At 41.8% G+C, this 12,084-nt stretch overlaps 1 protein-coding gene across 4 annotated transcripts in view; it reads left to right on the plus strand.

The window, feature by feature from the left end:
- LOC138179446 (protein sister of odd and bowel) overlaps positions 1 to 12,084 on the plus strand; it is a 258,803-nt gene that overhangs the window by 227,121 nt on the left and 19,598 nt on the right. The window lies entirely within an intron of this gene.

Raw genomic sequence — 12,084 nt, forward strand, 5'->3', positions numbered from 1 at the left:
GGTGCACGTAAAGAAATATTATATCACCTAATTACTATATATACCGTGTAAACCACAGAACGTTTAAAATCCTGAAGAATTCAGAAACCTGTTGCTTGGAAATTCGAAACGACGAAATCTTCAAATACCTGGTATTTCGCAAACATCTTCAAACATCAGTAAACCACACCCACGAACAAACATCTACCGAGGAAACCGCTGAAGGAACGTATCCTTCGGCCGGCTTCTCAAATCACATCAACATCCACACTTTCTAGAGACTGTTCCTTGTAGAAACCCTGCAGCCCATAGATTGCTCTTTCAACCGCAGACTGCCCCATAGATTCAGCTGTACACAAGGCCAGTCCAATTTAAATTTGTCCAGAAGCGAAAGGAAATCTCGGTGTTGTGTTTTAACGGGATCGAATGCAAAACAGCCACGTTGCAGGCTCAAACGCGTTGCACACCTTCTGGCTTCTGATAAATTTTCCGTTTCTCCTCTCGAGTTTCACCATTGCTTCCCCTCTGTTTTCCTCTGTTTCTCCGCGCACCAACGCGTTTCTCCGTGTTTCTCTCCTTCTCCTCCGGTTTTTTGTTCCTTCTTTCAGCTTTTTCTTCGCGAGTGTTAACGCAAAAGCGTAGAACCGACGATAATACGACGGCGGGACATAAACCTGGTAAAAGATCGAGACATCGCCTCTCTGAAAATGTGTAACACGAGGCTCGGAGAAACGTTCGCTGTTCCGCGGTTTCCAGCCAAATCGTTCCATATCTGGTCGTCTGTTCTCTCTCGTAACGGGATCTCTCGCTACGGCTGCGTTCGCCTATTTTCCATGAATCTCGCGATACCGATCCCCAGGAACGCTGCGTGCGCAATGCATAATGCACGCGCAGTTAGATCACTCGGATCGATTGCGTTCGCGGGTAAATTAGGATTAGCAGAGGTAAACGCGTCGATGCATAAATCGTGATACAGGTTTTCGGTGCATGCAGCTCGGGCAGGAAAGTGTGGGAATCGAGAGTAGGTTCTTGTTGTCATTCTTTTTCCCCTTTTGAATCTGATACCTATGACTGGTACGGTGTATCGTACACACGCACTATTGTTGCATACCACTTAATACGTACAGACGAATAAATAAGTTTAGGATCGGCGGCATTGATTCGCACACCTGTAAACACGCGGCGTCTCTGTATCCTTTGAAATGGCACACTTACGTTCACCTATTTTCCATGAAATCCACGTTACTGATCCCCCTGATGCTGTGTACGTATACGCCGCAATGCATAATGCACCATGTCAGATGACTCTGATAGATCACTTGTAGATAATTCAGCTCGGTGCATGTACAATGTACCTTCGATGTTCTAACCGTGATTGTCGATGAAAATCACGAACCAGAGAGCAGGAAAATTTCTTTGCACGTGAGTAGGTCGAAATCGTGGAATTGTATACACAGAAAGAGAGAGACAGAGACAAAGAGAGGGGGGTATATGCTATCAGAGAAATAGAAATTTACGTCGAAGCTGGTTTTTTTCACGTGTTGATAGCTTGGAAAAACTGAGATTGTAACGTTCGTGTAGATATAGTCTGTCAAGACAAATAGAAAATTTAGCATATACTCGTTGGCAACGATCGTGATCGGCGGTTCTTGCTACTTCCAAGAGCACGGCATTCGTTAGAATTTCTACAACGTGCCGTTCTACGGTAATGGAAGTAGAATGTTGAAAGTATCTTATCCTGAACTTTTAAGTATAGAAATTTATGTTTCTCGCGGCGTACTAAAAAACGTCAACGAACACTTTTTGCTGTAGCTTTCTCGAGCTTTGGACGTATTTGAAGGTGCAGGTAGATAAACGTGCATACAAACAGAACCTTTATTCGAACAGGGAATTTGGGAAATTAATCGAAGAAAGTTGAAGAAAGCATAAGACACGTACGCTGTGCGACGTAACTGTAAAATTGACCGTTTACTTTGAAAGCGTTTATTTTTTATTATCCCCGACATCGGAGAAGAATAATGGTATCTGTGTCGGACGCGTATATTTTTTGTTTATAAACGATTTACAATTTACGTGTGAAAATATTTATCCGTTTGAATCGATGGGAAGCTTCGTTAATAAATGAAATTACGTAATAACATGGTTTTATTTCGAAAACGATGTAAGTTCACTTCCTGTAATCCGTAGCCTGTCCAAACAGTCGACACACCGATAATGAAACACAAATGACAGCGAACGTAATCCTATCCTCTCTATCTCACGCGATATTGCACGTGCGGGCGTGAACAAGTTGTTTAAATGCGATTCAGTGATATACTCGTAAATTATTATTACATTTACCAGTCTTATCAAATTAATAATAACTTTACGTTTATATATGATTGTTGCCGAAGTGGAAATCTAAGACGGAGGAAAATACGAGGATCTCGACGCTAATTGCAAAATAACTGTGTAACGCTTCCAAAGCGATAAACAATTTGCTTTATTTCACTTTATCGCTGAGAAAGTCAACTTATCGATATTTAACGCTTAAACGCGGCACTTAAATTTTACAATAAGCTTCGACAAAATCTGCCCATACGTTTGCCACGTCCAGATACATCGGATTATTGTGCCGAAAGCGATTATTTGCAAACAGAACGACGTTGCTAACGAATTACTATAATGAAAATACACGTGCACAAGGTAATAAAATATAAGGATATGATGCAGTTATTACCCTACATACCTCGTCTATATCACGAGCCTTTCAAAACACCTCCGCATAACGATCCGAAATGAAAATATGTAGAATGTACCTAACATTAATCTTACAAGCCTATCCATTCCACCAAACAAGTAAATTAAATATCGAAATGAAATAACAGTATTTTGACCGCCCTGTTCTTGTTTCTGAACAAAAGTGGATTAAAGCATAAAACATGGATTCGAATTAATCGTACGATTCATTAATTTTGAAAGTGGCGCGAGTCTATTCGTGACTCACGAAGAAAGGTATTGGTCTAGTTAATTCTCAAAAAAAAAAAAAGCTGTTCGTACGATGAATCTACCGTCTGTTTAAACACACAGACAAACCGGTATCCCAAGGCAGAGAAGAATGAACTTGCGGCAACTTGGAAATAAACGGTCCGAACATACAAAATAATAACCAATTGTAACGAATAAATTTGTAAAATATAAACGACGAACAACAATCTTGCTTGAGATTCGAATTCAGCGATCAAGCACATTCGAGGAAACCTCGTTCGAAAGAAAGAAACGAGGTCTTTCACGGCCCGCAGGAGATGAGCAGATAACAGCGAATGACCGATTTATTTAAATATAATCTGCATACGAGTAGGCAACGTGTCCGTTACGGTCGCATCCCTCGTGCTTATCGTAACAAGTCGGAGCGTCGTTTTTTTTCTTGTTTTTAGCGCATACAATGACGCCGAATTCGTAAGTGTAGCGTGGCAATCGCGAAGTGTTCCAGCGCGCGTACGTGCGTGCGCTGTAGAAATTGGGCCGAGCATCCGTTTCCTTCCAATGATTCTGTCTCGCGAAACGCTTTTATCTCGCTACTCTATTACGCTGGTATTAACATATCTTCCCATTACGATCTTTGCGATCGGCCGATGCGCGAATATCGGACGAAAAATTGGCGACATCGTCCGCCCGGAATATCAACCGTTTCGTTTTCGTGTTTCGAGTAATAGCCGAGCAAGTAATAACAGCGAAAATCGTTGTTTCGTCGTAATGGAGTTGCAAACGATCGGAACGATCGGACGGCTAATACAGCGTCGTGAATGTTAGGCTTTACGTAGCTGCAGAGGTTAAGAAATCAGAGGCCAGGACTTGGTTTTTTGCGCGTAGGCCGCTTGCCAATTTTCGGTTACGTAAGCGCAAATTGCCGTGGATTAGGAGAATATTTTTGTGTTTTTAGAAATTTCTCTCGTCGTGCAAACGCATACTGAGATTGATGACGAGAAAACTGGCAAACAGCTATATTAAGCTAGCAACCAGTTCAGTGATTTTCAGATTACGCGGAAGCGGCGTCGATTTTACGATTACGGTTACGTATACGTGCCAATAATTCGACGTTTGTTCAGCTGTTTCCTTAAAACTACGTGAAACGAGTATGCTACGTTTCAGCCTGGTTAAACGATAAACCATATTATTAGCTGTTAATAACGAGCCAGTTCGTCGCCTTTTTCTTCATCCGCGGGTCGTACAGCAGATTTTTCTTGCGACTGTCGTCCCCGATCGATGGGCCGTTTTACGAGCACCTTGAATCAGCCGAATTGTCCCATTTAAATTCAATTACCTCGATCCTGCTGCGAAGACTACCGTCGCTCCACCAATTATCCGTTTTCGTTCGTCTTCTGTCGACATCGACGTTCCGTCTGTTATTTATAGGACGAAGAGGGAAAAACGCTCGGTGCGATTCTCCGATCGATAAAGATGTAATATGAATAACCTTCTCCCTTTTAAATTCACCAATACGTTTTATTGAAACGTTTATCGTACATACTCGGTGAGTGTACAAAGCCGGAACGTCCGTAATACAAAATGATTATTCGCAGAAATATCCTTGGGAAATATCGGAGGAGGGAAATTTGTAGCTTTCGTATACGGAAAAAAAAAGATTTCTACTTTTCGTACGTTAAAGTAAAATGGGTTCCTTGCCTTTGTCTGGCATTTTCTTCGTCATCAATTACGATTGGTTGTCAAATAACGAACTATCAGACAGCGAGAGAAAGAACATAACGCTCGGACCCAACGTAATTCTGAATACGCATGCGGCTTAATTTTACACCTTCGACCTTTTCCAACCATCTACGAGCGATTACCTCTGCCTAACGAAATATTTTCGACGTTGAATTAAAATCAGACACCCTGTATAGCCATTTATTAAATCAAACGACGTGGTAACTCATCTACCCCACTTACTTAAGAAGTTTTAACGCAAAAAGCAAGAAACACTTAAGCAGCTGAATAAGGAAAAAAAAAGAGCGTTCCAACGGGGCCGCAATTAAATTGTTTTTTCCGAAGGCCAGGTCAGAAGATCCAAGCGATCCGACTTCTCGTGTAAGTAAGAGCGAGACTCGGCCGCTTCTCTCTTAACTGAAAAACGAGACGAGGCGAGTAATTCCGCTCGCGAGAGCTGGATTGATATTTTGTCTGGACACGAGTTTAAAGCCGCTTCACCCTCCGGGCCGCGTGTCCAATTGTTAAGTGGCAAGTAGGTTAAGGGGTCTGCGACTTAATTGCCGCCAGTTTTATCATTTTTTTAATTGAGGGGGCCGGAGTTCCTTTAATTACACACGTGCAGCGACAGAGAAAGCTATTCCACGAGCGCGCCGTGCTCCTGACAGCGTTACGTCTTTCTCCCGACGCGCTCGTCCGCCGCTTTTTTTCTTATTTTCTCTTGGGTCTCGTGCACTGCAGGAACAGCAAACTTAGAGACATCAGATGGATGCTAGAAACGCGCTAACATTACTTTTTTCTTTTTCTTTCGATCGTTTCGAGTTCCAGGAATCCATAAAACGTACACAACGATATATAGAAAATTGCAAAAATATATGAAAAGAAAAAACCCAAAGTAGCGTGTACCTATCGCGATATTAAGCGAATGAAACGAATTTCTATTTCGACCGCGTCTCTGTAGCTACGTTCGTAAAGATACAACGGGAGTTTCGTCTTAAAATGCTGTGTACTCGAGGGAGTTAAGCGAGACAGAGCTTGACGGCGGAAGATGGTTGCACGACGAGAACGCGAGGGCGGAAACGTCCTTTAAAAAGACGATACCTATCGTCGCGGAAGAGAAAAAGCCGCTTCTTAAACACAATGACAGTCGACGAACAATCGACCGCTACAGGAAAATAGAACTCTCGGCGGGGAGAGCTCGCTGACGTTGCGAAGAAGAAGGAGGAAGAGAAGAAAAAGGCGAGTCGAGGTCGAAAGAGTCGTCTGCAATTAGTAATTACTCCGGACTCGGCGACTGAAATTATGTCCGTGAGGTGAAGGAATCGAGATACGGTCGTACTACGGTAACTCGAACTGCTCCAGGGAAACGCTAAAATCTTCAAATAGCCGAGAAGAAGAAATTGTCAAACTCGATTCCCTGAAAAGCGAGACTTCGCACGAAACGAAACTATCCTACATTCTGGATTTATTTTCACGCGTAGAACAACCTGCAAAAAGAAAAAAAAAGACAAATTTTACGTTTCAATTTTGCGATTCTCGATTTTCTCGTTATTCCATCGATTTCCTTGACCCTGTTCGCGTCATAAGTTACGGACCACCCCGTGTTAAACGTCTTGGACAGAGGAACATCAACTTCTTTCTACGTGCCACGGTTTTGATCCATGTCGGCCAAGGCGACCGTGATCGATCCAAATTTTGTTTGCCCCGTTTACCGGGCCAATAGCCTTCTTTTGCTCCTTTTCACGACGTGCCGAACAGGCACATCCGGTTCGACCGTACGAAAATATACGCGTTCGATCGGTTTTTGCCAGATCTCGCAAGAAGTAAGTAGGTAGATTCTGATCGGAGTTTCAGATTGAAACGCCGTCACACATGTTAGTAATGGGGGATTAATTGGCTCGGTTGTTTAATCGTTGAAATAACTGGTCTTTTTTTTGCGAACGATTTGAAAGGAAATCGGGTTCGAAGAGTTTAAGTCAAATTGATATTTACCGATGCTTTTTATTCGACGATCTGTGTTCAATATTTATTATGGAGTAAATTCATACGCTATATGGGACGATGGATTTTTAGTTGGTCGTACTTAATTATAATTAAGAAGGTTTTTGATGTTAACGAAATGTCAGGTTTTATGTTTCCGCAGAGGTCAGTAGGATGAAGTTGTTAGCGTTACTACGCTTAATATATATATGTGTGTGTGTGTATTTTTTTAATTGTATACGACATATACATCTGTATCTTAATTGTACACACACGTTTATACACAGTACACATATGGCATACATATTTGATATATAAATACGTATTATGATTCGTTGTTGCAAGCCAGTCGAAGAAATCTCGAGTGCGGATCTTTCACTCGTAAAACGATCGCTTTGGTCAATTAAACTATTCAGCCTGTCGTTTAATTTTTTCCTCTCGTGTGTCACAGTCGGAATAGCTATCGATAAAACGTTTTACGCGATCGTAACAGTGGTCACCCGCTATTACGAGCTCGGATGTGCGTTTTATTCGCAGCAATAAAATAAAACGTTTCGCACGCAAGTATATAGAATACAGGATTTCGAAAGGTGTACGAGGAAAACGTAAGACAATTGCTTTATGAATTGTTTTTGTGTTTGAATAATGGGAAGCAGTGGCCGTGCTATTACGCTATATAGTAGGCTATTTATATATCCTACAACTATCCATTACTTATAGATATTTCTTCAGTCAGAGAGTAATAATTAAGTTAGTTGCACCACGGATGAAAGATTTTGGCCATTCAGGGTCACGTTGTGTTTAAGTGCAAATCATGCCAGCCGTGACTCTCGCTTTTTATTTGTCATTGCAACATGACCTTCGTCTTTCTTCCTTTCACTATTCTTTCTATTTGTCATTCTCTCTTTTTTTTCTATTACCACTTTGTTCTATGCAACGTGTTCTATCGCTGTTTCTTTATTCATTTTCATCTCGTTTACATATGAGAACATGGCAAAGCGACAAAACCATAAAAGCAAGAATGCGGATTGTAATGGTTTCGAATTAAATTATTCAAATACGATTTCCTCGACGCGCAAGTTTTCCTTTGTTCACGATTACAATCTTCTCGCTAAAGTATACTTATTTCTTATCGAATATTTCCAACAGTTGTTATCATAAGTAACGAAAAATCGCAAAAAAGAAAAAATAGTGGACGATTCTTTTAACGGGGATGATGTTACGTTTAAAGAACGATGCTATGTCCAAAAGATCGCTACAAGATACACAACTGCAACTCGAATTCTTCGTAGAGCTTACAAATTACGAGTTCTCCTCGCTATGAGCGAAAGCAATACCAAACGCGCGACAAAAATCCGTGTAAAAATGTGGAACGAAATAAAAAAATAAAAATAACAAGGAAATCACGCGACTGTGATAAACCTTGCTTGAAAATTAACCAACGCCGCTCACTCTTCAACAATACGAATATTAGACTACACGCGGCCGCGGTTGCATCAGCAAGAAACGCATCCTCGCAATCATCTGTACGGATTGGAAGGAATCGCGGAAAAGAGAAATCTCATACAATGTATCGTGCATCCGTTGTTTATCAACAATCGACTGCTATTCCCGGGGAAGGTTTACACGTAATTAACAGGCTGGCCTTTGCAGGCATCGTTGCGTCACTGACACTGACTGCCAGCAGCTAGACACCGTTGACATTGACACGCCGTCGCGATTTCAAAGTCAGATCCGTCAGGATCGTTCGGAATATGCCGTGAGAGTTCCTTTTTCTTTTCTTTTTTCTTTTTTTTTCGTGCAATCGGAATACCTTGAACGCCAGCTACGAGAAAATAATAGCCACAGAGAGGGAGAGACGGCGAACGATTCCGAAAGGCGTCTCGCGATGAGAGAAAACCGAGGGAGAGAGAAAAAAGAATTGCAACGTTTTTGTTTACCGCGAGAATTATCGTGGAAGGAAGTGTGTCAAAACGGAGGACGCTCGGACAAAGGTTGTTTTGAACGTCGGCATAAATGAAAAGATGACGATATATGCGTAGATATACGATGGCTTTTTTTTTAGGTTTGAGGTTTCGAGGTTCGAGAGGGAAGAAAGAAGAAGGGAATAGCTTGGCATTGTTATTCAAATTTCTGGTTCTTAAGTACCTGCAATTGAAATTTTGTTTGTTCATAAAGAAAGAAAACTTGATTGATTACGTAATTTTTTTCCTGCGATCGACATCTATCCCGAATCTGGTAAACACAGGCTATTTTTAACATCAGCAGTGATTCATGGGAAACTTTATACATATAATCAAATTGCGAGAATGTAGACAATTTATAGGAATATTTATCGTACGTGTCGCACAAGCTTCGAAATTTTCGTTAACGTTGGCACGAGACTCGTTATTTCTATATTTAAAGGTAGGATCACTATCTAGCTATTATTTTATTCTTTGGATAAATCTATCGCGCCGTTCTGAGCCGAAAAACCTTTATTGCACTTCTTACATGGACTAGGGATAAAAACAAAAGAATATCTTAAACCTATCGATTAAATCTATCGATTATATCTAGAACTATCTCCTAGTTACTATTTATCGTAACTAGCGCATCTGCATACAGATGGCGAGCGTGAACTCACGTTGTCATTTTCGACAAGACTCTACCTGTATATGATCGAATAACTTCGCTTTTGTCACGTAGGAGACAAGAAAACACGAAATTGACAGATCACCGGTGATCTCCTCGCGTCGCAGTTTAAACCTTTCGCAAATAAGCTAAAGAATTGAACTTTACATATGGTAGTCAAATTTATTGTACGAATCCAACAGAGTGACGGTTCAGAGTGTTATAACAAGAAAGGTGTTGAGTGCCGATTTCCGAAGGTTCTTATACCGAGGTTATGGTCCCTGTGCGAAGTGGTTATCGTCGGGTTTATATCAGATTCGCCTATTCCGTTACTATCTGCTTAGTGTTTCGATGGCTGCGGCATGCAGGATGTTTTGTCTACCCTGTTACTGGTTCTGAGCGTGTGACGCTTTCGTACGGTCGAAGACGATTTATTTCCACTGTGTCGAACACCGTGTTCTTTTTTTTTTCTTTTGTCCCGGAAAATCGCGCGGTGCGAATGAAGCGATAATTGTGTTTCGATGGCTGCGGCATGTAGGATGTTTTGTCTACCCTGTTACTGGTTCTGAGCGTGTGACGCTTTCGTACGGTGACAGACGATTTATTTCCACTGTGTCAAACACCGTGTTGTCGTTTTTTCTTGTCGCGGAAACTCGCGCGGTGCGAATGAAGCGATAAAATCCTTAAACGTCGGCCAAGATGAAAAAGAAACAGAGAGGCGACAAACAGAGATGAGGTGAAAAAGTGGCGAGACAAGACCAACGATATAGACGAACGATCTATAAGGTAACGTAATTCATGCGATCTCGATGATCGCTTGAGATAAAGGAAACCGAAATGATACGGTGCTGCGTAGCTTTTGTCCCTCGAGCGAGTAGAAAGTTGAAGTTGCTGTTTAATCGACTTCGAGGAACATCATCCGGGTGTCGCTCTACAAAAGGACCTTCAGGAAGGATCAAGAGATTCTTGGGAATCCGTGGAATTCCGTGTGGATAGTACGGCAATCCGTGTGTTAGCGGAAATCGATTCGGTTGGTAAAAACACGCGACTACGTTCGATTAATCCTAATATGGCGGCGTGTGTATTATTTACGATCGGTAGAAAGTACTTACACGACTGGACGATGATTTTTCATGAGAGGGGTTACGCGATACTCGAGTTTCTTTCTCGAGACACGTACTCGTGCGATCGCACGCTTGATAAAATAATTCCAAGCTTTTAGTATTTCAAAGTAAGAAGAAGTTCGTAGGAAACAGTCAACGTAAAAGGACAGCCACGCTCAAACGATGTTTTTGTAATCGCAAAGTGGTAATTCGCGATTAGAATGGCAAAAAGTATAATACGATCGAAAACAGGTTAAAAACGCGTGATACGAAATTTCCACAAAACCACCGCTTCGAATGCTGGGCGATGACGATGACGATGACGATGACCTTGATGAACAATTCGACCATGACCGTTCAAACTTCTTACCATGGACTACCGAATCGACCATCGACGATATAGAAAAACCGCGGAACAAGCATTTCTCGAGAACAAAAAGAAATAAAAATCTAGCGGAAAAATACAAGCAGCAGAGCAGCCAACGACGATATTTGAGAAATCACGACGAATCGAGTTAAAGTCGCAGACGTGCAAACGCGTTATTATGGCGAATAAAAATCCGCGTAACTTGGCCAGCGCAACGCGAACAGAGGCACGAACGAAATAAACGCCAATCGATTCAGCTCGTTCTCTCGTCACCATTTTCGCAATCGAGATATCGTTATGATCGATTTTTACGTTTCTCTGACATAAAGAGGAAACAAACTTTCGACATATTTGCGGCATCGATTTATCGACATCGACGAACTTATCCGAACTGACAGACAAATTTTTCAATGGATTATTCCAGATCTGTAAAGTGTCTATGAGAAATGAAAGATCCTCCGACGATCTTAACGTTAACCCTTCGCGTTTTCCGTCTCGAAACTCGTTGCAAAAATCCACGAGAAGCATCCGTTTCACGTATAAAAGCGCAAAACCGAGAAACGAAAGCCATTAACACGAACTTGTTAATATTTCTCGGGAAAAGTCAGCGGATTGTTTAAAGAAACCGGAAACAGAATCGAAATCCGCCTGCAGCGAGACTGAATGCTCGGCCGTATACGCAAGCTTTTGAAAGCAGACGAGTTCCGAGGAGAATAAGCGCGACGGTACAAGCGTGTACAGCACGCTGAAAGGATGAGAAAGGCGTTCCGTGTATGTTTCACCAGCGACTTCGATTTCACCTTGTTCCGAAGTCCTTTGACCTGCGCTGCAGGCAACGCGTTTGGAACGTGCGACATAACGCTACCTTGTAGCGATAAATTAGAGCTGGTGAGCTCGTGCCGCGTTTACGGACTGTTTGACGTTTTTGCGGACACGCTTCCTCGTATGGTATTCAACCTGTTCCGTGTCGAGAGAAAAGTAAACGTTTTGGCATTTTACGCTGCAGCGTGCTCTCAAGTGCAAACATTTACATCGTGAGACATTTAACACGTCATGCACGTCACTGTCATTACACCTGCCGTCTGTCCAAGTTGCAGATGATCGGTACGTCATAAGGAACTAATAAAGCGATTATTTGTATTATATAATTCTCTAATCGGCTATTATTGCTTTTTTTATAGAAAAGAAAAGGAAGGAAGATACAAGCAGACAGTAGAAAACGTCAGACGATATCGATGTAGTAGCAGAATGTTCTGTTCAAGATGTTCCAAACAAATGTGCCGTTTCTTTCAACTTTACATAATATGCATATTATACGGTCATCTGTTCGCCAACTTGTACTTTTCTTCCTCTCAC

Source organism: Bombus flavifrons, chromosome 4, assembly GCF_040668555.2.
Source record: "Bombus flavifrons isolate JBK064 chromosome 4, iyBomFlav1_principal, whole genome shotgun sequence".
Taxonomy (NCBI): domain Eukaryota; kingdom Metazoa; phylum Arthropoda; class Insecta; order Hymenoptera; family Apidae; genus Bombus; species Bombus flavifrons.